We start from the raw sequence: 27714 nt of genomic DNA, 5'->3' as shown, positions 1-27714 counted from the left end.
ATTGGCTTTATTGGTTGCCTAGACCCATTGATGCAGATACTTCTGCTGGGAGCCATTTTGGCTGACATCTAAGAAACATGGCTGATTGCAAGAGCCTTTTTGCATGGGAAAGAATAATCTCCAGTTCAGTAGGATACTGCAGTCTTGCAGGTATAATGAGCAAGCAGTGATGAAACTATGTGTGCTGGATTACTGACCATGGGAAACAAGTCCAGGTATCTGACACTTGTAATCTTTATTCCCAACATTCTCTCTTAGATCTTTAGGACATGCCCTGTGTGTTGAGGCACTTTTTTGGGAGACTCACAAGAAGCAAGATCTGTGATTTGAGTTCTAACTTAGACTCTGTTCCAGAGCCAGAATTAGAACCCAGGAGTGTCTTTACGCGTGCTCCGATGTGGGGGGGGGGCGGGGGGGGGCACTTTAATTAGAGCGGCTCTGAGAGCTCACAGTGCCTTGTGTATTCAGATCCCATACTTCCAAATAATGGTGGGAGTGCTCTAAGCACCCCCACCACCATCCTGAAGCATGGAAATGCTGAATGCACACAATATGGAGGCTGCTGGAGCATGCTAATTAGCAGACTTCATCAGACTTGATTAACTGAGTCTGCTCTGATGCTGTGTAATTACAGCATGTCAGTGGAGTGTCCCTGCACCTCTACAGGCACCCCAGGGTTACAGTCTCCTTGAATGACCTTGGGTGACTCATTTAATAGCTATGTGTCTGTTCCTCCTCTGTAAACTTAGAATATTCTTTCTTTCTTCCCTCTTGCCAGCTTCTCTATATTCGGATTGTGAACTCATTTGGGCAGGGACTGCCACATCGTATGGTATCTACATTCTTGGCACGGCAGAGATTTGGGTAAGTCTCCTAGAAACTCCTACCTAAATTTACGCAGTTGTGGTGCAATGCCAAATGAAGGGTATTGCCTATCTCTGCTCAATATCAGATACGTAGCCAAAGGGTTATTAATTCTGTCCTTTGCTCTGCACAAGCAGCTCTGTTGGCAGTCACAGGATTAAATAAAAGCACATGGAAAGCCAAGCAGGATAGCATATTCTCTGACCTTCTCCATAGCGCAGTAACAAGTAAAATGTTAAGTTAATTTACAGTTGAAGTTAACAGGAAACTGAAATAATAACTAAGAGTGAAGAAAGAGAGAGAGGGAAGGTGTTGATAGCTAGTTCTGCAAATTGTAAAATGTTCTCGTCACTAAAGGGTTTCTGTCCACTAGGTTTTAGCTTAGTAAAACCATAGCAATACAGGTTCAGATCCATGTTCAGACTAGTTTGATGTTATCTTGTCTCTAGTAGCTAGAAGGCACAAGAAGCCATGTAATGAACAATTAAGGAATAACCTTTCTATGAGGAAAATTGCATCCTAGCCCCAAGAGTCAAAGTTTGGCTTATCCTCTGAAGCAAGACCATTTGTATTCCTTCTGCAATTACACAAGGGAAAAGCAACATACATTTTGCCCTTTAAAATGGGTAGCTAAAGTGGCTTCCAAAAGTGTTTAAAGAAGGTCATAAATGTAGAAGGAGAGCCTAAGAACTTGCCTACAAAACAGATATTTCCTATTGATTCAGCAGATAACACAAAAACATACTGTCTATCAATTTCCCACCACTTCCAGAGGATAGTTCAAGGGAAAAATTTCATACTACAATGATCTTACACCTGCACCTCCAGAAATGTAATACATCTCATCCAGTGCACCAAATGCCCTGAAGGAAAATATGTAGGAGAAACCAAACAACAACTGTATACCAGAATGAACGCACACCAGGAATCTATCAAAAACAAGAATTCCCAACTACCTGTGGGACACATTGCTCACAAGACAATCACTCCCTCTTTGATCTCTCAGTTCTGATCCTCAAAGGGAACTTACAGAACACATTTCATAGATGAGCCTATGAACTTTACTTCATAAATCTACTGAATACAAAAAATTGTGTATTCAATATAGACATTGTATTTATGACACATTACAATCTGCCTGACATCTGATTCACCAGGTACCTGCCAAACCTGACCTCCTACACTTCTTTCCCTGCGCCACCCCCCCACCACTTTCTCCCCTCCCCTCCCTACTTTTCTTCCTTTTGTCTTCCTAATTTTCAGCTACAGGCAACCCCCACTTGGTGCTCTTAATTGAATCCTGAAAAACCAAGCGTTAAGCGAAACCAACTTTCACTTTTTAAAGCCACCAAAATCATCAGAATCAAGACTGCCAGGATTAGTGTCCATTTCAGTGCCAGCTGTATGATGCCCATGAGCATTATAATGAAATTTGCTGAGCGCCAAGTGAAATCTGGTATCAATGTAAAATGAGCACTATAGTGAAATAGCGTGAAGCGAAACAGTGTTAACCGGGGATTGCTTGTATTCCCTTTTTCACAGACAGTCTCTTTTCTACCTTGAATTACTACCACTGTAGAATCTCCCTTACTCAGGTTTGTCTTTTTTTCACCCTGCTTTTTTCCCCCCTCCCTTCACTGCTTTACCTTTTGTCTTCCTAATTTCTACCTATTTACATTCTCCCTGATATCCTGTCACACTTTTAGCTTCTCTCATTTCCGTGGAGTCTCAGAAAAGCAGATACTTTCTATGCCTAAAGAAGGGTAATTGTGCCTGAAAGCTTGCTAAGAACTTTTTTCCAACTAGTCAGTTGGTCTAATAAAAGATATTACATTGACTCAAAGAAATTTTCCATACTACAATGAGTTGCATAATCTTCCTTACCTGACTGACTGGAGTGATTCCATGGGATCAGAAAAGCTAGTCCAGAAAACAGAAGTTGATTTTTTTCTTCCAACCACTCTGTCAACATAGGCCAGATACAGAAGTTACAGTTATTGCACAGTTGGCACACAGAAAGTGCTCTACAGCCATAACTGAAGAAATGGTATGGGTACACAGAGCACTGTAAAACTTATGGATCCCACTCAAAGATAGCCCTGGATGGATGTGATATCAAACTTCACTGCTGTAGGTTAGACCACTGTAACAAACATCTGTACTACATCCCATCGCAACTCACAGTAGGCTGCATTCCACGAACATCCCATGGAGCATTGTGGCATTGTGTTCACCCCACCCCCTCCTTCCCAGAGCAGTGCTCTAGCACTGGCCAGAGTTCATGTGGCCTGCCCATGTGCCAGGCTAGCTCTGCTCCAGGCTGTCAGCGACCCAAGGCAGTGAAGCCCCTGTTTCCAACCCCCTACCTCATTCCTTGCAGCCACCTATGAGCCACTGCCTGGTATTATCACTCAACGTGCAGATTCCACCTACCTCATCTGGGCATTTGTAAAGATTTCATAGATTTCATAAACATTGGGGCTGGAAGGGACCTCGTAAGATCACTGGGTCCAGCCCCCTGCCCATGGGGCAGGAAGTCAGCTGGGGTCAAATGATCCCAGCAAGATAGGCACTCAAGTCTTTTTTTTTTGAAGTGTCCAGAGTAGGTGTATGCACCACCTCTGGGGGGGAGTCTATTCTATGCCCTGGGGACTCAGACAGTAAAGAAGTTTTTCCTTATGTCCAGCCTAAAATGATCTTCCAAGAGTTTGTGACCATTGGACCTAGTCTTCCCATGGGGTGCCCAGGTGAACAGACATTCTCTCAGTTCCTGATGCACACCTCTTATGTACTTATAGGCTGCCACCGAGTCTGAAGAGTCCCATGGCTCTTACCCTCTCCTCATAAGGCCTGCTCTCTTGTCCTCTAATCATGTGCATGGCTCTCTTCTGGACCCTTTCAAGCTTCTCCACATCCTTTCTGAATTGCAGAGCCCAGAACTGGATACAGTATTCCATTTGAGGCCTCACCAAGCCTGTAAAGTGGGAGGATGACATCCTGGGTCTTGCTTGAGATGCATTGGTAGATGCAAGCCAGAGTTTTGTTTGCTTTGCCTTAGACTTCTTGAACACCTCTACTTAGACATAATCAATACATTATTTACAACAGCCTGGAAGACTTCACAGACACTTAAGTAACAACAAAAGTTGGAAAACTTATGGAAAATGTACAGTCACTAATGTAATTGAAGAAGTTATTGCAGCTTTATAGATACAGTGTAAAAACTTGTAAGACAGATTTAGTGTTTCTGGGTTCAAGTCAGAAATAACCTAGGGCATTTATAGATGTACTTTGGGAGGTGGGGGAGGGAAGGGAGTGCTTTAATTACCACAGCTCTGAGAGCTATGCTAATTAAAAGCACCCGGAGCATCACATGTATCAGCATCCCCATGCTGAAAAATGGTGGTAGGGCACTTTGGACTAAAACTTGTTGAACAAGCTTTAGTTTAAAGGGCCCCACTGCCATTTTTCAGTGCAATACGCATGATGCTGGAGTCTGCTGGAGCACAGTAAATTCCACACTCCGGCAGGCTCGATTAATTAAGTTTGCTCTGGTGCACTAGAGTTACAGCGTGTCAGAGCAGCCTCCCTGCGTGTGTATAAGTGCTCACAGTTTGCACAGCACAATCTACGCACTGAGCTTGGAGGGTGGTTAATAATTGGTCTAATTAGTGAGCTCCTAAAAGTATTCACCTGAGCTGCAGGTTGAATGTATATAGAAAGGACACAGACTTAAATGTCTTTTGATCCTGAAACCTGCAACTGCTGAAATAAAGTATCATTTTTGTTGGGTGAAGGAGACTAACTTCCAAAACCTCAGAAGTTAGGATTAAAATGTGAAACACTAGCAAATCTGTCAGAATTGAAGACAGAGCCCAGCAGTGAGACCCCTGTCCCGCTGTTTCAAAGAACAAACTTCATTTTTACACATGCTGTAGGGCATAGTGCTGGGCGCTTTAATTAATGAGCCACACTAATTAAAAGCACCCTCATATCACATGTATCAGAAGTATTTATAGGAGTCAACCTATAAGTCTCTCAGGTATAGGGAGGCTGTATCACTTTGGTACAAAATCAGCCATTTTGGACCTAGACAAGGGTTTGGCTAAACTTTCTGAATGTGCACACTGCTTATGTTCTCTACCTAGATAGACTTGCTGCACATGATACATTATTACTACAAGTTAAGTGCATGTTAAGGAAAATTAGTACTGGCAGTAAAAGTAGCAGATGCAAATGGTTCAGAAGTCTTACCCTTCTTCAAAATCTGTGGGCTCCTATACATGCGCATGGAGCCTTCTCTGACACGCAGGAAATCCAGCACATTGGAGCAGACTCAATCAAGCCTGAATGTAGTAAGAATCTGACAAAGAGTGAGCTGAAGGTGGGAATTTCAAATGAAGAAAATTTATACCTGCCTGGTACCAAAAATCATGTATAGCAGCATTTCTCAACCCAGGGGTCATGACCAAAAATGAATTTCAAGAATATATGAAAGGTTCATGAACAGACTTTAAAAATGGATCAACAAATTTTAAAAATGGTTTCTCCTTTAAAGGAGAAAAATGTGGAAAACCATGGGTTTTCCTTTGCAGGCTGGCAGAGTTCTAGCCTGCAAGAGGCTGCTTGGGGGTGCCCCTTGGCCCACACACCCACTCCCGGCCCCACACAATGGGAGGTTGGAGCCTGGGGCTAGCAGGTCAGAAGTGAAGGGCACTGGGTTAGGACTGACCATCAATGGTTACAAACGGGTCCTGATACATAAAAGGCTGAAAACCACTGATCTATAGGTGTTTTTAATCAGCATTTGTTTAGCAGACTTTTGGGAGTCAGTTACCTGGGTAATATCTGATATTTGTAACATCAGCAGGGTAATGCAGCCTTGAGGGTTTAATGAGCATTTCCAGCTTCATACTTTGCAGAAATTACCCTTGCATTATTCTTGCATCATCTGTCGTAGCCAAAAACTAGGCATAGTGTCGGTAGGACACCCATAGTTGACCTCTCAGAACTTCCTTTCACAACCAAGGTTGCAGTGATGCAGACATTTGGAAATAGGAATAAAAAGCAGTTAACTATAGCTAAAAACTTAAAATGTGATGGGGAAAAGGCGGTGGTGAAAAAGCTGTTTTCTTAAGACAAACTTTGATTTAAAAAATAACTCCATAGGCAGCTTAGAACAACTTTCACAGTGTCAGAGTTATATTGGTCCCTGAAAAATTGAGCTTATAATGGAAATGGTGACAGACTCTTAACTATATTTTAGCAACTCTGGTGCTATCAAAATGTTGCACTGCTTTGCAAAATGTTTAGTTGGCACATATAAATAATTTAAGCAATTTCTTAAAGCCAAAAGTCTGCAAAGGTACTGAGGTAGCATATAAAAGCTGAAAGGCATTGGCTGCTACTGAAGACACAGGTACCAAGCAGTGGAGCATAAGAAATGTAAACTGAATTGCATAGAATACAAGCAGCATTACAGAAATGTATCTCGACTTCTAGCCAGTGAACCCAAATATGTTGTACATTATGCAGACTGCTTAGCAATTTGCATAATTATAAACTCCCCTCGAAACAGTAAACATTGCTGCAGACTTCAGTAACACAAAAAGCAGCATTAATATGCATCGCTGATTTGACTTTTTAATTTTTCCAGGGTCTGTACACATGTGCAGGTTTTAAATAGACAAAATAGGATTTTTTTTTAACAAGTAATCCATATTGGAAAGAAGTAGAGCGGAAAAATAGAAAATTTCATTTTTAATTTGGGGAGCTCATCTTGGTGACTTTTAAAACTAACATTTTCTGTTAACGTTTTACACTGTAGGTGAAATCTTAAACCCCTCCAATCCATTAAAACATAAATTCTCATTCTGCTCATTGGGTTCAGAAAAGATAATCTTTATTACTCCAGATAGTGCAACAGTCAGCTTACGTTATGGTATTCTGCTGTGTAGCTGTGGACCATAATAGTTGTATTAACAATGAAATAAGAATATTGGTAATATTTAACTGGAGATGATGGAAGAGTTTAGTTACAAGGTGAGATGCACAAAACTGCAGATAGGGAAATTCCCAGAGCATGTGAATGAACAACCAATTAGTCTTTTTTGCAACAAGAAAACGACAATTGAAAACAGCACCTGGAGCTTCCTCTCTCTTTCCTTGTAGACTCCAATTCTCTTATCTTTTGTTATGTCCAGGAAAAAAGTTAAAGGACAATGCTAAGGTACTGTGTATTCACTTTTAAAATTGTACCGTGTAACAGAATGCTCTGACAGCTTAGAATGTTTTAATGCTTACCCCTATATGTTTTCTATTACAGCCCTCACACTATATCGCTGCAGTACATTTCATTTTGTTTTTATAGGATTGCATATTAATGCTGGGTACTGATGCTGATTAAAGCACCAAAAGCTTACATATTTTTAGAAAAATCACTTTAACAATGATATACAAACATGAGATTAGTCCAGCCTGTGTCCCATTTCAATATAATTATATTTCAGCATCCTGTATCCTTTCAAGTTCAGAGTCATTTCATAACAGGGCAAATGTTTATCATCTTAGCAGAAGAAGTGTTTGTCTCTTTATCTAACAGGCCAGAATAATGGTGGACAATACCTCCACTGACTCAGACTCCATAATATACTTACTAACAAAAATATTCCAGATAAAATTTTGAAGTATACAAAATTCAAGTTCAGCTGAGTATTTACATGTGGGAAAATTTCCATTGCACCTGATGAACATGATTACAAGCCCCCATGTAAATACTGTAGTGTTAACTCTAACAACAAGAATATACCTAGTTTCTTCTTTAGCTGAACACTTGACATAACAATCAGTGATACAACCAGGAGAGTTTCTTTAATACAATGTACTTATTTTACGTTTCTTAAAAACAGCAAAACTGCTAGCTCAGACAGAGCAGTATCAAGCTAATTTTCAATATCCTCCAGCTTTTTCAGCCTGTGTAATGGACCTATCTCCTTCTATCTTCTTTGTGAAGTTTTGTTTTTGTGTATGGAAGGTGGAGGAAGTTACAATGATTTGCTTGGGAAGGATGATTATGTTAATGAAATTTGCCAGTCTCTGCAACAATATTATCATTAAGGTAAAATTAATCTTGGAAACTTGAAATACTGTTTTTAAAAAAACTGCAAGAGACCCCCATTCCCTTTCCCCTCTCTCTTCCTTCTATCTGTTTCCTAATCTCTTTACATTCTTCTTCTTAGCATAAACCAGGGTTTTTCAACCTTTTTTTACAAGTCTACCCCTTCTCTCTCAAGTTCCAGCTCAGGTGCCCCTTTATATTTTTTTCTTGTTTTAAGGGGTGGGGGGCGGGAATTGAGGCCCCTGCAATGAAGGAGGGAGTGGGGTTGGGGCTGCACAGCTGGGGCACAGCATGGGATGGTGCCACAAGTAGCTCATCTTGGGGGTGTGAGGAAGGGGTGGCAGCTCCCACCAGCGCACACAACCCAGGAGGGCATGGGGACATGTGCCCCTAGATCTGCACATGGAGTGAAGGTGGGATGGCCTAGCAGTAGGGAAGGAAGTGGGGCTGGGCCAGGGGCATGGGCTGCCCACCCACGGTGTGGCTCAGGACAGAGCCATGCGGGGGGCAGCTACTGCAGCTATGTGCACCCCCAGGAGGGCACGGGGTCATGTACCCCCAGATCTGCATGGGGGAGGGCGGGCTGCTGCTGCAGGCTGGGCCTAGCACCAGGTTGTTCCTGGCAGGGGCTGGGTCACACTGAACTGGGGGCAGGCAGTGGCGGTGCTGGGAGGGGGGTCAGGGTGGGTTACATCAAATCCTGGAGTGGCTGCAGCCCTCCTGTAGCCCTCTCCCAACATCACCACCACCTCAGCTCAGTCTGGCCCAGCACCTGCTGGGAAGAACCCAGTGCTGCCCCAGCCCCAGCTCACAGCAGTAGCCTGCCCTTCCCTGTGCAGATCCAGAGGCTCATGCCCCTGTGCCCTCTCAAGGCCCTCCCTCATGCTGCCCCCTGGATGAACTGTGGCACTGTCCTGCACTCTGCCCTTGTTCCTGCCACTACTTGCATCCCTGGGAGGGCACGGGGGGCAGGTGTCCCGAGATGTGCACACAGGGTGGGGTGCACTGCAGCTTCAGCCTGGGGCCAGTGCCAGGCTGTTCCCAGTGGGTGCTAAACCAAGCTGTGCTGGGGGCAGGCAGCAGGAGTGCTGGGAGGAGGCTATCGGGGGGCTACAGCAAATTTTGGGGTGACTGCAACCCTTCCGATAGCCCCCTTCCAGCACCACTGCTGCCCGCCCAGAGTGCAATCCAGCCCAGCCCCCACAGGAAAGAGCCCATCATGTCCCTGGCACCAGCCAGCCATGATATCCCACCTTGCCTCATGCAGATCTGAGGGCATATGCCCCCCATGCTCTCTTGGGGTACTTGCAAAACCAGAGCTGTCCCCCCACATGCCTCAGTCTGGCACCCTGCCTCCCCCTGCCCCATCCCCACTGCCTCCCCCAACGCTGGGGCCTTGATCTGTCCCCTCTCCCCTTCCCTGGCCCCTTCCCTCACAACATACTCATCAGCCAGACCCAGCTGCTCTTCTGGCCGCCTGGGTGCTGCACTGCAGCTGTGCACATGCACATGGCATTTATTATCCACATTAGGTCTGAGTACCCCCTAGGACCTTTTTAAGTACCCATAGGGGTACGCATACCCCAGTTGATAACCACTGGCATAAGCAATAATGAAACTTACCTTCAGGTGATCATTAAATGACACCTTTGTTAATTTCAGAAGGATGAAGAGGATGTGGAATAAAAACTTCTGATTAGTTTGAGCCTCATGGAATTTTCAGGGTTTAAAGTTAGGGACTAGCTCAGTTGCGTCCTCTCCTTTCACTTTGCCAGGTTGCATGAACATTACCACAAAATTTGGACCTTTCTGAGCTGTGAAAAATTAATCAGCATAACTCCTTAAGACAGGGTATGTCTGTGCATCAAATAAAGATATGATCGCTGCACATTAGTATACTTGTCCCAGCTAGCACAGTTAACAATGGTAAAGGTACTATTAGCATGTGCTCAGAAGCATAGCAATGCAAGCCGGATGCCCAGGGCAGCTGTGATGTGGTGGTAGCATCCACTTCCAGATGCTGCTTGTGCCACCAGCCTGATTGTGTAGCTGCCCTGAAAGTAGTTTCGTTCTATGCACCCCTGCAAGCTGGCATCTGGGGCTGCTTCCCCAGTCTCCCCACCCTAGTTATATCACTGCACATACCCATAGCAGCAGACTTCAGCATGTGTTAATCATAAAGTATTGTACCCAAAGTCCCCAGAGGGTTTATCATGTGTTTGCTGGCATGTGCCAGAACCCATGCTGCTTCACTGCTGCTGCTAACCATGCTAGGTAGAACAGCTATGGTAGCATAGGCTACACTCTATTCTGTGGCATATGTTAGCCACCAAACCTATCCATGATTTACTAAAGGTGGATTTTGTTTTATCTTAAAAGCCAATGATTGGCATTTGTGGTATTATATTGGACTGGATCCTCTTAGATTCTGAGTGCCTTATATTCTGCACGCTATGCAGAAGGTGCACTACCTTTCTTAGTTATCCATACATCTGGCCTTACCTTTGTCTTCATTTTTAGAATTGATAATGCTCTGCATGCACATACCAGTTACAAAGAACGGAAGTACTAAATGTTTCTTCTGAAGTGTGTTGCATCATATTCATTTGCAATGTTGGTATCATCTTGAATTGATGTATTTCTGCTAGTGCATGAAAACTGTGTGCTGTCAGGTTTGCTCTTTTCTGTCAGCCTCCAACAATTTAATCCAGCCCCTATCTCATACTAGAGGACTGACTCAAATAGAAGTATGATGATTTTTTTTAATGAACTGTTTGCTTGTTCTAAAGAGCTACTTGCCACAGTTTATGTAATGTATGTTTGGCAATCTGATGATTTAAGGATAACAATGCTTTGCAGTCGTATACCTTTCTTATTACCCATTTCTCTAAGGAGGAATAGACTAGCAAAATAGAGTGAGTCATTAAAATGCTGGTATATCTGTCTAATCAGTAAAGAATCTTTTTAAGTGCACTGTCTTGATTTATTGTTACTTTGTTATTTCTTTTAATAAGGTTAAAAGGATCAGATTGTTCATCTTCATGAATGCATCTGTTAATGCCTCATTATATCAATCTTTATATTACACAAGTAAAACTGGCATAGAATAGAACTGTTGTTTTCAGTATGCTTTTTTCCCCAAAGAATAATGATTTCATGAAACAGAAGTTGATGGAAAGTACTTCTACAATATCTTTGCCACAGACATTGATCTTAAAGACAAAGAAACTTGACAATGTAGAGGACGTTGCACAAGTCAGGCAGGAGGTGTAATCATGATGCAGTCTCACAATTTTGAGCAGGTTGTGCACTGAGTCTAAGTACGTATAAGTTACAGCAGCCTGAAGATAAATGTGGCCAACTGCCAGTGAGGGCAGGAGGTGGGGGAAGTTTCCCCCACCTCCCACCCTCACCACATTGGCAGATATGGCAAATGCAAATAATCAGGAGGGCAGAGAAAAGTCTGGTCTGTTCCTCCTTTGCTTTATCCATGATTACCTACGTGAGTGTGGTATGGTATTAGACCCAAGAACCCGGTTCAGAGATTCTTTCATGTATCATTCTCTTTAGATTACTTCTACTAAACTTCCTTCTGAGCTAGCCTTTAGTTTTCTGTCTAGAACTTCTCATCAGGGTTCAGCTGCCACTGGTTTTCTCTCACCTTTTCTGTAGGCAAACCGGCCGTCTGCTCCCAGTCAGCTTATTCCCAGTCCTTGGAACACTCATTCTGTCTACCTTACTCGCCTAGAAATTGAATGCTCCAGGAATGGTAACTTTTAAATAAGACTTAGAACACCTCAAATCTCATTGGTTATTCTCTCAGCCATTCAAAGAATATATTCTGAAGCACAAGAGAAAAACAGAATGTTGTGGAACAGCCAGCATGAACTGACCAAGAGAAAATCATACCTACCATCACAATTACTCCTATGATAAGGTGACAGGTTCTTTGGATGTCGGGAGAGCAGTGGAGCTGATATACCTTGACTTTAACGAGGATTTTGACACTGTTTCCAACAACATTTGCATTAACAAATTAAATGAAAGCAAGGTGGATATAAAACAGGTTGGATCATTGTCCTCAATGAGTAGTCATCAATGGCTCAGTGTCTAGTTAGGAGGAGATATCAAGAGGGTTTCCCCAGGGATCTTCCCTAAGTCATGTCTTTCTTTAGATCTTGCTGAAAGCCAAGGTTCCATTTTGCAGATATTGGCATCTTGCATCTTAGCCAAAAGGCTGAAATCAGGGAGTACCCCCTGTAGGCACTGGCTTTACAAACCAGTTCCAATACCTTGACGTGGGCGGGCACAACCTTTTTGAGTGAGACCAAGTGAGCAACCTCCCCTACAGCCCTTCCCTCCCCACTCCTCTTCCAGCTTACTAGCTGGAGGCAGCTCTCCATACTGCCAGCTCTGCTTCATGCTGCACTGTGGCTGCACACACCATGGGCATTTATCAGGCAAATTATCAGCCCCACTGGGCTGATAATCCGACGTAGGCAATTTTCTTTACATTGGTCTGATATCAGATCAATACCAATATATCGGTACACCTCTACTTAAAATTTTTTGAAGATTGTTATATTTAGGGAAGTCTGTCCCAGGGGGACAACAAGACGGGGGTGGATACCTTTCCTGAGGCATGGGCCATGGCAGGGACAGCCTGCCATGACACCAAGGAAAAAAACCCCAGTAACTGGGCAAACTCACCTCCAATAAGGACAGCCAGGCCAGACAAGCCATTAAGAGAATGGCTTTTCTATGCGGCTGGAGCTGATGCATTAGAGTGACATCATTGCTAAATGCCTCCCAACTGGGATAAAAGCTGTTGATGAGGAAGCAGCTGGGGGAACACAGCAGGGGAGGAGCTGCAGGATCTCCCCTCATGCCAACCAGAGGCCTTCTGACCACCATAGAGAGAGGCCAGCAAGAGACCCAGTGGAGGGGTCCAGTTCCAATTAAAGGAGCCCCTCACAGACCAGTGAGGGAGCCAGATCACTGGAGTATACCAAGGGACAGTGGAGTCTGTGGACTTGTGAGTGGGGAGGAGGCTTAGGCCCCTCCCTGGATTTTTGTTATATCATTTTCTTTGGGATACTTTTTGTAAGCCCTGGAGGCCAGGCAAAAGGATGCCAAACTCACATCAAGGGCTGAGTGCCCCATGGCCACTCAGGGACTTTCCATGTGGCCAGGCTAAAGCCATCACTGTGGTCACCTTTCCACCACATGTAACCCCATGAGACAGAGTGTCAGAACTGTAAGTAAGTCCTGACCTACAGGCCTTGGGCTATAGCCCTTGAGAAGAAAGCAGAGTACAGAGTTGATGCACTGACAGGACACCAAGGGCCAGAGAGAGTAGGAGATTGGGACATGACACTCAAGCAGGATTGGACACCCATCATCCGACCATCCCAAGAGGCTGGCACATGGCTGGGGTATAGGGGAGGTGAAGCCCCAGGACCACCCACTGGTGATAACACCCAGTGTGTCACCTGCTGAAGGGAACCCCACTACTGAACATAACACCCAAGACATGGCAGACAAGTATTGGGGCATCCCTTGGGGAGAGTGCGATCCACAGCATGACAACCTCTATGGCAGACTCCATGCTCCTGCGAGGGCCACATGAGAGAGACTCCACAAATCCAGGCAGGTACAAAGTCATTGTTGGACTTTTTGTGCCCCATGGTTTGATTTGGTTTTGTGATAAAAGAAAGATTTAACTACTACACTTGCCTAAAATTGTGTGTAGCTCCTTATTTTGCTGATGAGATGTGAAGGAGAATGTGTAAATGGCATAACAATTTACATTGACACAAGCTGATAGTGACTTTAACAGTTAGTATGGCAATAAGGGGATGTAACAATAAGTTTAACATTTAACATTAATCTGGAACATGTGATTAGTGTGGCCACACCCTCCATGATGACTCCACAAGTTAGCACTATTCACTATGTGTGCATACTCCAGATACCACCAACAAAGAATCCATGTGCAAATTAGCCCCCACTCATGACTAGAACCAAATTGTCTTGTCCCAAGTTCTGGGATGCTCCAAAAATTTTCATGAGACTGGAGTGCAGGGCAGGCTTTACCTTGTGGAGGGCCAGGCCACTATAATAATTTGCACTGGGCTGAGAAGAGTTGGCAGAGGGATTCTGGGTATGCGATGTTGTGGCTAACCATGACTTGAAAGAGTTGGTGGTGAGAGGGACTATACTTAATGGGCACATGTTATTCAGATAGGTTGCACTAACCTGTCCTTGTAGTGGGTTCCCATCAGTATCTCAACCTTTTTGGCTGAGATCAAATGTAGCATTTTTGGCACCAAGGGGAGGGTGCCAGCCTGATATTTCAGTACTTCCAGGCCCAGTGCCATCTCCCTGGAAGGAAACCCATCCATTTTTTAAGGACCACATGGGGAAAAAAGGGTTCACATCAGTGTATTTGCCTAATGTGGGTTTTATAGTCATACTCAGTGTTAGCTGAGTTTCACAGTTGATTTCCATTGCTGAGCACATGCTGCTTTTGGCAGCAGTTTAACAACAGACAATGTATTTATTGAGATTTCTTTGTATGCAGTTAAGATGAGAGGGTTTTCCCTCATGCCAATTGGGGAAAAAATCCTTGTCTTGGAATTGAGTAAATATGGTAATGATTCCCTAGGTAGCTAACTGAATCTGTCTTTTTCTCCTGCAAACAATTTCTCCCAATCTATACAGTTTTAAATATTTAAAACTGTCAGTTGCGAATTGCTTGCATATTCACAGGTCCAACTAGCATGTATTAGAAGTGGAGAGCAGGGGCTGTGTATCTAGAGGGACAAGTAGAAAACATTGAGATATACAGGATCCACCTCTGATCATTTGGATACATCCCTATACTTGAATCAAAATCTCTGAGAAATGCACTATAATAGTCTACTTAAAAGCCTAAGAGAAAATAGGAGATGATTAGTTCTCTGACAAAGTTTCACAGAACTCAAGATCCTATAGAAATAGATATGTGATGGCAAAATGAACATGAGATAGCTCTGAAAATTTAAGAGAGATACTATTCTTCATAGGGCTAATATTTCACCTGTCTTTGATTCTTCATCTTCTGCTTTCTAAAATTTGTAAACAGGCCACGTAAAGTTTGACTTCTGCCTTTTTAGAGTAACTATTGCAACCTCATTCTTAGAGTGAATGAAAATCAATTGGGTTCAATTTCTGATTGGACTAGATGTTCTCTTGAGGTCCCTTCCAGCCTTCTCTATGATGATAACAATCCTCAGATAAGCCTGAAAAGGGATATTAACCTACAGGAGACTTTCTGCAGCACTCTGTCCAAGGGGACAACAGAGATCTTGCCAGATTTCTTGTAAAGCACAGGAAAGACCTAGTTCTCCAAGTGGAATGCCAAGCAACAGAGGAAGATAAAACCCTTTAGTATCTTCAAGTTACTAGGGGGAAAGGGGGGAGAAGTATTGACTTGGCATATCTGTATATAGATAGATGCCAAGTCATTCCCCCTCCCCCGCATCTGAGTAACTTGCAGGTGATAGGTCACCTGGTCATAGAAGGAAATGAGATTGGTCAAGCAAGACCTACCCACAACAAACCCATGCTGGCTATCCCTCAGGATGTTGGCGTTGGCCAGTCCATTAAGGATGGCCTCTTTAATAAACTTTTCTAAGATCTTCCCTGGGATAGAAGTCAGGCTGGTGGGCCTATAGTTAGCCGGATCCACTTTCCTCCCTTTCTAGAAGATAGGAACCACATTGGCCTTCTTCCAGTCTTTGGGAACTACACCAGAGTGCCAGGAGTTTTCAAAGATCCATGCCAAAGGATCTGGGCTATGATGCTTGCCAGCTCCTTGAGTACCCTGGGGTGTAGATTGTCAGGGCCGGCCTACTTGAAGGTATCCAGCCTCTCAAGGTGTTCCTTCACAAGGTCAGCATTTATGGAGGGCAGGGAATCACCCTCATCCGGACCTCCCTGTTCCATAGCGGGCATGGGTGTCCCATGGGACTTATGAAAGACTGATGCAAAGTACCCATTTAATAGGTTGGCTTTTTCCTGGGCTCAGTTGTCAGTTGTTCCATCTGGTTCAGCAGGGGTCCAATGTTGCCCTTGCTTTTCCTCCAGCTCCCCACATATCTGAAAAAGGACTTTTAATTGTCCTTGTTGCTCAAAGCTAGTTAGAGTTCAGTTGCAGCCTTGGCTTTCCTGGTTTGCTCCCTGCAAGACCAGACCAGTGCAGAATATTCCTCCTTGGAGGTGAATCCCAACCTCAATCCTTTGTAGGCCTTTCTTTATAGGCTTAGGAGGTCTGCTAGATCCCTGGAGAGCCAGGGGGGCTGCTGTGCCCTCTTGCTGCCTTTCCTCTGAGATGGAATAGACTTAGCTTGTGCTTTGAGGGTTGCTGCCTTGAGGAGCAACCACTCTTCCTGAACTCCCCTCCCCCTGAGGTCATGGTCCCTTAGGGCCTCACTGACAAGCCTCCTGAGCTTGTCAGAGTCGGCTTTCCTGAAGTCAAGGACTTCTGTATTGCTGACTGACTTGCCAGCTTTACAGCAGATGGTGAAGCCGATCAGATCATGGTCACTGTCACCCAGCTTCTTGAGTCAGATAGAGGTCATCCACACACGAGCGGAAGCTTTGCGACCGCTCGGATTTTGCTGAGTGATCCTCCCATGAGATGTCCGGGTAATTGAAGTCAACCATGACAATCACGGTCCTAGAGCATGCGGCCTCAGCCAGTTCCTGGGCGAACTCCTGGTCAACCTCTTGACTTTGGGTGGGAGGTCTGTAGTAGACTCCCACTGTTGTGTCCCCTGTGCCGTGTTCCCCACAGATTTTGACCCAGAGGGTCTCCAGTCATCCACTCTGGTCACTAACATCAGCTTGCAGGGATGCGTAGCTTTCCTTAATATGGAGAGCTACACCCCCACCCCTTTTATCTACTCAATCCCTCCTGTACAGGGTATAGCCATCTATACTCTTGGTCCAGTCATGGGTGGAGTCCCACCAGGTCTCCGTTATCGCTATGACATCATAATTTTTTGCAATAAGCAGGAGGATGAGTTCCTCCTGCTTATTCCCCAAGCTCCTGGCATTTGTGTACAGGCAGGCAAGTGTCCCTTGGGGGTTCTTGCCTTGCCCACAGATTGTACCAGTGCTGGGGCAGGGGTGGGCTCCCTTAAGTGCCTTGGCCCACTGGTTTTGCAAGGGTTGCTCAGCAGGCCAGCAATGGTGGTTGTCCCCCCGTCTCCCAGCGGGTTTAGTTTAAAGCCTGGTGGAGCAGGTCAGCCAGTCTGGCTGAGAAGAGCCTTCTCCCCAGGGGAGAGAGGTGGAGGCCATCTCTTCCCAGCAGCTTGCTGTCTCTCTCCAAAGAGTGGATGAAAGAGAGAGGTTGTCCTCAGCAAACTCAAGGCAGGCAGTAAGGGAGTGCCAGTGTCCCCTGAGGTGGCCAAAGGTGCACTCCACCTGGGCATAGGTCTGGCCCAGGTAGTGGTTAAAATGGGTCTGGTGGGGGTCCAGCTGGCCGGTAGAGCTGTGTGAAGCTTGAATCATTCAGTCAATGATTCAATTCAGTGGAGATTTGGCCCAATTCAGTGGCCAAATCTTGAAATCTGAATCGAATCAGGAGACTCTTTAATCTCTCGAAATCAAATCAGAACCCTCCAAATCAATTCAGAGAGATTCGGAAAGATTTGATGATTCAGACATAGACACAGCTTTAAATGTTTTTTCTACATACTTCAAAGTACCAGGTGGCTTGTGAACACTGAGACAGTGGGGTGGATGGAGCATCCCACAGGAACATGGGGGAGGGGGGTGGCGGGTCTCCAGTATGCTTGGCAGCAGACCCAGAAGTGGACCAGAAGCACTTCCAGTCCACCTCTGCATTCCCTGGGGAGCCCGCTGGGGGGCCCCCCGGGCTCTACTGGCTCGGCGATTGGTACCTCCTGGGTCTGGGGAGGCATCTGAGGTCATAGTTTCATAGTTTCTAGGGTCAGAAGGGACCTGAGCAGATCATCTAGTCCGACCCCCTGCCATGGCAGGAAAGAATACTGGGGTCAAATGACCCCAGCAAGATGTGCATGTAACCTCCTCTTAAACACCCCAAGGGTAGAAGCCTGCATCACTACTCTTGGAAGTTGGTTCCAGACCCTAGCCACCCTGACTGTGAAGTAGCGACTCCTGATAGCTAACCTACACCTACCCTCTGCCAGCTTGTGACCGTTATTCCTGGTCACTCCTGGCAGTGCTCAGGGGAACAGTGACTCCCCCAATGCCTGCTGATCCCCCCTGACTAGTTTATAACAGGCCACAAGATCCCCCTCAGCCTTCTCTTTTGGAGGCTGAACAGGTTCAGGACCCATAGCCTCTCCTCATAGGGCCTGCCCTGTTGTCCCCTGATCATATGAGTGGCCTTCCTCTGGACCCTGTCCATGCTGTCGACATTCCTCTTGAAGTGTGGCGCCCAGAACTGGACTCAGTACTCCAGCTGTGGCCTGACCAGTGCCGTATAGAGGGGGAGGATCACCTCTTTGGACCTGCTCGAGATGCATTTGTGGATGCATGACCAGGTGCGGTTGGCCTTCCTAACTGCCTCTCCACACTGCCGGCCCACGTTCATCTTGGAGTCAATGATGACCCCCAGATCCTTTTCCGCCTCCGTGCTGACAAGAGGGGAGTTCCCTAACCTGTAGGTATGGTGCCGGTTGTTCCTCCCGAGGTGCATCACCTTGCACTTGTCTGTGTTGAAACCCATCCTATTCTCGTCTGCCCACCCTTGTCCAGGTCTAATTGTAGCCTGTTGCATCCTTCCAGTGTGCCCACGTCCCACCACATCTTAGTGTCATTAGCGAATTTGAACAGGGTGCTTTTTACCCCCTCGTCCAAATCACTGATGAAGATGTTGAACAGCGCGGGCCCGAGGACCGAGCCCTGTGGAACCCCACTGCCCACGTCCTTCCAGGTTGAGAAGGAACCATCCACTACCACCCTCTGGGTGCGGCCCTCCAGCCAGTTGGCGATCCATTTGACTGTGTGGGTGTTTACACCACAGCCCCCCAGTTTCTTAATGAGAACAGCGTGAGAGACAGTGTCAAAAGCCTTCCGGAAGTCCAGGAAGACTATATCCACTGCTACCCCTGCATCTAATGATCTGGTGAGCTGATAGTAAAAGGCCACCAGGTTGGTCTGACAGGCCCTGCCACTGATGAACCCATGTTGGTTGCCCCTAAGCATGCCCCTCCTGGATGTGTGCCAGCATAATTTTCTCTAACAGCTTGCCTAGGATCGAGGTAAGACTAACCAGCCTATAGTTTCCTGGGTCCTCCTTCCTGCCTTTTTTGAAGATGGGGACCACATTGGCCCTCTTCCAGTCCTCTGGTACCTCACCAGAGCACCACGAGTGCTCGTAAAGTTGTGCCAGGGGACTTGCAATGACCTCGGCCAGTTCCTTTAGAACTCTAGGGTGGAGATCATCCAGACTGGCAGACTTGAATACGTCCAACCCCTCCAGAAGCTCCCTAACTAAATCCTCGCTAACCCGTGGCTCAGGTGTGCCTCCCCTGGGGCCCGAGGGGGGCCCAGCAGGGAGGTGGCTGTTCTGGTCCCTACTTAGGAAGACGGAGGCAAAGAAATCGTTAAACATGTTCGCTTTGCCGTCTGGTGTGACGACCAAGTTTCCCATCACGTCCTGCAAGGGCCCCACATTACCCGGGACCTTCTTTTTACCTCCTATGTATTTAAAAATGGACTTCTTATTGTCCTTAATCTGGGAAGCTAGTCCCAGTTCCATCTCTGCCTTGGCCTTCCTAACTACCCCCCTACATCCCCAAACAACTACAGAATAGTCCTCCCTGGTGATGACCCCTTCTTTCCATTGGGTATAAGCCTCTTTTTTAGCAAGGAGACATTCCTGGATGCTTTTGGTGAGCCACGGAGGCTTGTGTGCTCTCCTGCTCCCTTTGATCCTCGTTGGGATTACCTTCCTTTGGGCTTGGAGGATCATCTCCTTAAGGAGCGACCACTCTCCTTGGACACCTGGCTCCCCTCCCCTCCGGGACCTCAGCGCTTCTCCAACTATCCTCCTTTACTCGTTGAAGTCTGCCCTCCTAAAATCTAGGGCCGCTGCCTTACTGCATGCCTTTGCCACCTTACGCTGGATGGTGAATTCCAGCAGGCGATGATCGCTATCGCCCAGGTGGTCGAGCACCCGCAGCCCCCTCACCAGGTCATCACCCGTGGCCAGCACTAGGTCCAACAAGGCGTCTCCCCTGGTGGGGCTGTGCACCTCCTGGGTTAGATGGAGGTCCTGCACACTGGCCAAGAACCTACGTGAGCGTTCAGACCTGGCTGACTGTTCTTCCCAGCAGATGTCCGGGAAATTCAGGCCCCCCATGACTACCACATCCTTAGCCTTCACTACCTCTGTGAGCTGACCCAAGAATTCCAGGTCCCCCCATGGCCAATCACCAAACCTGGGGGATGTGGGGAGGGAGGCCTGCACTCTTGGCAGCAGACCCAGAAGTGGACCAGAAGTACTTCCAGTCCACTTCCAGGTTCACTGCCAAGCACACGGGAGACCCAAGCCCCGCCCCCCCGCTCCTGCAGGATGCTCTATCTGCCCCAGCATCACAGCATTCATGAGCCATGCCTGGTACCTCAAGGTATGTAGAAAAAACATTTAAAGCTTTGTCTATGGCCAAATCGCTGATTCTCTGAATCAGCATCGAATCTTCAGATTCAGATTTGGCTAAATTGAATCAGGGACAGTGATCTGAATCAATGAATGGAATCGCTGTCCCCAATTCAGGCTGAATCTGAATTGAATGCAGCCTGTTTTGCATACCCCTACTGGCTGGTGTAGGGCCACATGAGCCAGGGCAGGAGTGGTAGGTGGGGTCCCTTATGAGGAGGAGCAGAACCACCACAGTGCCCAGCTGCAAGTCCAACACCCAGGCATGAAGCAGCCACTCTGCAACAGCCCTGGCAGGGCAGAGTTGGGGAACAAGTGGGTATCATGGATACTGCCTGCCCAGCTGGCACCCATATGCACGAAGGTACCACTATAGTCCACAATGGTCTAGAGCACCATGGAGTGAAAGTCCTTCCAACTGTAGTAGAGCTGGTTGCCATGAAGCAGACAGGTGACAGGGATGTGGCTCCCATCCAGAGCCCCAATGCACTGGGAGAATCCCAGGTCACAGAACTCCACCATCAGCACGGGGTTTTGCACGTGGAGCACGGTGTGCCCCATGACATACTGGAGGGAGCCACACACCTCCAGGACATTCTCCCTGACAATAGTCTAAGTCAAAGAGATGACCCACATAGAAATGGCTGGCGGGTATGGCCAGCTTAAAGTAAAATTGGGCAATCTGATGGTTAAAATGCTGTGGAATGGCTGCACTGGTAACTACTGTTATCACTTGCCATAGTACACAGCTGGCACATTTAAAATATGTAGACACAGCCCAACTGCAACTTTGGGGAGTGGGGAATGGCAGCTTGGGAGAATAGTGTTGGCTAAACAAGAGTTGCTGTCAGTAAACAAACTGGATGGAAATGCCATATGTTTTCGTCTCAATTTTCTTCATTTAGAATATCCTTAGGACTTACAGGGTTTGTAACAATATTAGATTAGTATTCCTCTAAGAGACAGGCTTGATAGAGCCAAGACTTCAGGTCCAAGAGGTGTGTTATTGAGGACAACGGTAAAAGAACAGCAAAACTAGCAATTAAACGTATTATTGAAAAGTTTGTCTGATAAAATGTGTGTTTAGGATATGTTAATGCTGTGAATCTTTCTTTAGTTTCTCTCTCAGGGCTAATGGGTGTATTGATTGAACTGGAATCCCATACCGACGCCCCAGAGCTGCTTAGCCTCTATATCAGTGGTTCTCAACCTTTTTAGACTCAAGGCATGCCTCCATTGTGAATTTTGTGAATTGAGTAGCACCCCTATTGCAAACTAATTTATTTATTACAGTGCTTGCCTCCTTGCAAAGGGGCCAGGCAGTGGGGGTTGGGAGAGGAGCCAGGCAGGGAAAGCCTGGGCCTGCCTGTATCTGTTTATCTCCTCACACATCCTGCAGGGATCGTTCAAAGGATCTCATGATACCCACAGGCCCCCTGGCACCCTAGTTGAGAATCAGTGCAGGCTATGCTTCCTTGGGTTCCTTTTGTTGTATGCCCCAAAGACTAAAATGTCAAATGCCTAAAGCTCATGATCAGTGCATTTTATTTTCTTCAGCATTGCGGTGCTTTTTGTAAACAACTCATATTAGCTCTGTGCTAATGAAAAACACTGCTTTTTGTTTGTCACTGTATTGCAGTATGAGAACATGAGCAATGTAATGAAGTTGCTTTGGCCTGTGCCTCAGGGCTGTACATGTAATGGGTAGAAATAGCAGCTGTGCTGCCCTGAATGCTGTTCATATTTGAGGATCTTGCAGAGAACAAGTTGAGAGGGAAGACTAAAGAATTTGGTGTGCATTCATTTTGCTTGCAGATGAGGAAAGGTATTGGTCCAGAAGTTCCCTCTCTGTATTCTTTTAGCTTTAAAAGAACATGTGTTACTGTCATCATCAGCACGGTTATATAGAAAAGACTTAAAACTGGCAAAATCACGACTTAGTATGCTTTCTCTTGTAAAAATATTTTAAAGCATCCTCTAAATGATTTTCCTCTCATCTTCCTACTTCACTTTTTGACAACAATATCAAGTTTGACTCGAATGCACTTTGAAGTAACCACTTTTTCACCACTTTTTTCAACACTGAGTGCTGAAAGTAGAAGTCAAATTCCAGGAAAAGTTTCATTGGTTATCACATCCCTTGTGTTAATGTGTGGCCTTTTCTACACAGTATACCAGGCCCATTGGCAACTAAACCTTTTGTGGAGCAAAGTGACACATTCTTAGTTTTTTTTTCCTCCTTTGGCAATAGATCGAGTCTAAAATGTTCTTATAATGAATGCAGCACTTACCAAAACAACATATGAAAATTTCTTTTGTTTAAAAAGAAAAGCTTGCTTTCACTGTGGTTTGCAGCTCCTGACTAAATACTTTATAAGTAGAAAATAGTTGGTCTAGCTGAGAGAAAAAAAACCTTTCCAAAAATGTTTCCGTATCAATATTCTTCCTTAGGTCCTGAAGGCTCTTATACCCTGTCAGCAAGTTCTGTTTTAAAGTCCAAATAAATGCCTGATCTCCAGTGATTATCTTTTGGGTATCCCATACATAGTTGAAGTTCTCTCCATTTATGCTTTGAATGGAAAGCATATTGTAGTTCCACTTGTTTGGTGCTTGTTTGACCCTGGGTTCCAGCCTTGCTGTCTGTGACACATTATTCTGAAGGAATGTCCTGAATCAAACTAGAACCCCAATGAGTATTAAACTCATCCCATGCCCCAGGCCAGATCCAGAATGCAGGACTCTTCTTGGGCTGGATCTGCAGGGCTGCTGGCAGTGACGGCCATGTTCATTGGTTTCTGTGACAGGCTGCACCCACTGCAACCAGTGCCCTCAAATTCCATGGCTCACCAGTGTAGACCTGAAAGTTGCCTTAGCTAAATGCTTAACATAAGCAGCACCATTCTGTATCTTGACATAACTAGCACCACTAGCTAAATGCAAAGGCCAGGCCAGTGGGTTATAGTGACCCTTCTTTTATTCAGCAAAAAGTTAAAAGAAGATGTGGTTTAGCAGTCTAAGACAGCAGGATACAGACAGCAGACTGGTGGGAAGGCAACCATGCAGAAGATGATTGGTGGATATTTATGATATAACCATTTCTGGGATATTTAGAAGGAATTGTAAAACAAAGGTATATAAAAACATAGAAAAAAAACTTAAAGTGGGAAAGAACCAACAATGACCAAACCCGCAGCATGGTAATGGATGCCTGGCCAGCAGGGATATCTATATTGACTGTTAGGGCTTGCTTAGAAGTTAAGTGTTGTACAAATACTCCTCACTTAATGTCGTCCTGGTTAATAATGTTTCGTTATTCCGTCACTGATCTATTACAGAACATAATCGTTTAAAGTCACGCAGTGTTCGGTTATAACATCGTTTGGCCACTGCCTGCTAGTAGGTAACTACTGTGATGTAATTGGATTCACTTAACCTTATTTTGCTTAAAGTCACATTTGTCAAGACTGTAACTACAATGTTAAGCAAGGAGTAGCTGTATTGAAAGCCTTGCTTAAATATTGGTGTTGCTTATGTGTTCAGTATATTAGGATCTGAGAGCAGAACAGTCTCACCTATCTTTTCATTTCCGTTCGCTCCACCCCTTAACTAAATTTTGTATAACAACCAGGAGTCCAGTGGGCCTGCTGGAGAAGCACTACACATGTATACATGAGTAATTACTGTGCATGCATAAACTCCATAGGTTATTGTTCCTGGGTGCACTGTTTAAATATGCTCCTGGAAGCAATAAACTCCAGAGCAGTCAGTGCCAGAGTTTATTAATTCAGATCATGTTGAGCCAGGTCGGAGCAGCCCCAGCTGGCATGAAACCCGGGTGGGGAGAGGAGGGCAGGGGGGAGGAGATCAGCCTGCCACCCATCAGGCCTACCTGCTTTAAGTCTGATTACCATCTGTCCAGCATCCCTATTCCATGGCAAAAGTGTGTTGAACTAAAGATATCCGGAATGAAACATTTTTAGGCTCAATGAACTGACTTTCTGATAAAACTACTAGCTCTGTTTCAGAACTGCCTTATGTTGAACTTAGGCTGACTGTGATACCTTGCTAAATCTTGCAATGCAAATTGCAGGGCAAGAAATATGTTGAATACTTGATTCACAGTTCACCCCAGCAAAGATATCTGTAGATCTGATTAAAGTATTAATTACTCCCCATAGAATAACCTTCACATTTGACTGCTAGTTGTAGTTACAGCTGTAAATCTCTGCAGTTATTAATCATGCTGTCCAGCTACTTGTACCTAGCTATTTGTATCATATCTGGAGGGAAGGTTGCTTTCCAAAATGTCCCCTTTTCAGCCTGATTGTAGACCTTAATTATAAAGAATGAAAAGGTTTTTAAATGTTGAAAGACCAATTTACTGAAGCTGAGAGATAGCAACTTCACTCCTTTAACAAAATGTTCCTTAATTAATTATTTTGTATCTTTTTCTCACAGTGACTTGTTTAATGCAATTCAGTACTATTCAGTGTTTTTCCAGCATAGTATGCATTAGAAAAAGACAAAATACAATGTAGTTGATCCAAAATCCACATGTAGATTTGTTTGGGGGATTTTTGAATCTCTGATATATGGGCTTTCATTTCTGTTCTCACCAAGTATCAGGAAAATGGTTTGGGTTATGTTCTAGTTGATAACGTGAGTGATAAACATGGCCTCTCACTTACGTACAAACATGGCACTTGGAGATAACATCCTCCTTCCTGACAGCTTGTCTTGTCGTGGCATCTGTTGCTGATTAAAAACTTACTTTTGTTGAGTTTAAAAAGGGCTCTCATTTGAGACACTGCAGCATAGGGAAGCTGTGAAATCACTCAAGCTCCTGCATAGATAAACCAGATGGGGGGGCTTGCCTTGGACTTTGCTATCCAAAACAGAATAAAGAGGCAATTCTGTTTGGGGGCTAAATACAGTCCCTTCTCCATTGCTCTCTCCCCCTCTGTCTTTCTTTCTCCCTCTCCCTCCTCCCCTCTTCACTATTATGTTTCCCAGACTGAGAAAAGAAAAATGTTCTAAATATAGTTAAACAGAGAGAAAGTATGTATGTATATAAACACACATAAACACACACATACTGGTTTAGTGTCACCACCAGCTGCTTTTTCCTTATGGGGCTTCTGAGAAGGGAAAACAAGCCTCTGTGCCCTGTGCATTCAGAATTATTGAATTATTGTTTTTCCTATTCAGACATACTTTTACATACATAATTATTTAAATCCATATCTTTGTAAGTCTGCATCTTCTCTAAAATAGGTTGTGCTTTGGGTGCCCTCAAGGTCCCCTTAGGAGTACCCCTGTAAAGGAAAGACTAGGTTAGATGGCCCCTTGAATCTGGAACTATTGCAAGGTAAATAATTGTAATTGTTAAAGTTTTTAAGTATGCAGTGAAACATCCAACACACAGATCATTAGGCAGCTACAGAAGCCCCCCTCTTACCCCGACTGGATGACTCTTCTCCAGCTCCTGCACTAGTTTCCACTTTATTTGTTCTCATTTCCCTGTCAGCATGTGTATCTCCACCTCCACTGTTGCTCCCTTTCCCCCACCTTTTAATTAAGTGTCTGACTTAATTAAGTTGACTAATTAGCTGTGCAGTAAACATCTCAGCATCTACACGCACACCCCTATTAGACTGGAGTAAACTAATTTACTCAGCAGCATGACAGTACTTGTAATACAAGTACTATCCTGCTGTGGAGCTTTTTACTCTGCAGCACTGCACATGTAGATGCTGCCCCAGCTGGCTGGGGCACGAGGGTGCTTCAGTGTGGGGGCTAGTTTCCACTTTATTTGTTCTCATTTCCCTGTCAGCTTTTGTATCTCCACCCCCACTGCTGCTCCTTTTCCCCCACCTTTAATTAAGTGTCTGACATGACTCTTAAGGATTCTACTATGGAATTTACTGCAAATTTGCAGCCACCTCATCATTTGCTCCCACAGATGTAGTCTGAATTTCTGAAGGAAACTCAGAGTGTAAACACATATTTAATAAACTCAATTTAAATTTCAAGTATCCTATTTCTGACAGGAGTGCAGCAGGGCAGGTCTGTTCCTAGGGTGACTCCAATGGTGACGGTGGCTATTTTTGCATCCCCTCCCCTTTTTGCTCAGTGCTCTTAATCCCAGTCACTCCCCATCAGTTCCACTCTTGGTGACCAGCCAACATTTCCAGCTTTAGTTCTGTGAATGCTAAAAGAGAGTATCTCCCTCCAAATCACCTCTGCTAGTCTGATGTCCAGCTTACCAAACAGACTGCCCCAGGACCAGTCACCATTGTGATTATATGAGTGACTGTTCTTTGTTGAAATAATCTCTCTACGTCCATTATTTAGGATCATAGACTCAATGAATCAATGAGTCGGAAGGGACCTAGACAGATCATCGAGTCTGACCCCCTGCCATGGGCCGGAAGGAGCACTGGGGGTGGCAGGGGTCATAAGGCCCCAGCCAGGTGCCTATCCAGTCTCCTCTTGAAGATCTCCAGGGAAGGTGAGAGCACCACCTCTCTGGGAAGCCTATTCCAGGCTCCGGCCACCCTTACCTTGAAGTAGTTCTTCCTAATATCTAACCTAAACCTATCCTCCCTCAGCTTGTGGCCATTGTTCCTGGTGACTCCAAGGGGGACCCTGGTGAACAGACTTTCCCCGAGTCCCTGCTGCTGGCCCCTGATAAAGCTGTAGGCAGCCACAAGATCCCCCCTCACTCTCCTCTTGTGGAGACTGAAGAGATTCAGGTCCCTCAGCCTCTCCTCATAGGGCTGGCCACAGAGGCCCCCAACCATGGGAGTGGCCTCCTCTGGACCCTCTCCAGGTTCTCCATGTCCTTCTTGAAGTGCGGCGCCCAGAACTGGACACAGGACTCCAGCTGCGGCCTGACCAGCGCTGCATAGAGAGGTAGCAAGACCACTCTGGACCTGTGAGTGATGCCCCTGTTGATGCATGACAGGGTGCGGTTGGCTCTGCCTATTGCTTCATCGCATTGGCGACTCATATTCATCCTGGAGTCAATCCTGAC

At 45.4% G+C, this 27714-nt stretch overlaps 1 protein-coding gene across 1 annotated transcript in view; it reads left to right on the top strand.

The window, feature by feature from the left end:
- The window catches only part of ATP10B (ATPase phospholipid transporting 10B (putative)), a 237458-nt gene that overhangs the window by 51229 nt on the left and 158515 nt on the right, over positions 1 to 27714 (top strand). The window contains exon 2 of the mRNA XM_090064914.1: positions 779 to 864. The gene's annotated coding sequence lies outside the window, so the exon portion shown is untranslated. The remainder of the gene's footprint in view (positions 1 to 778; positions 865 to 27714) is intronic.

Source organism: Crocodylus siamensis, chromosome 10 (genome assembly GCF_052110815.1).
Source record: "Crocodylus siamensis isolate JL-2025a chromosome 10, ASM5211081v1, whole genome shotgun sequence".
Classification (NCBI taxonomy): domain Eukaryota; kingdom Metazoa; phylum Chordata; order Crocodylia; family Crocodylidae; genus Crocodylus; species Crocodylus siamensis.
Note: the sequence above shows the minus strand (reverse complement) of the source record. Positions and strands in the feature narration are given on the sequence as shown.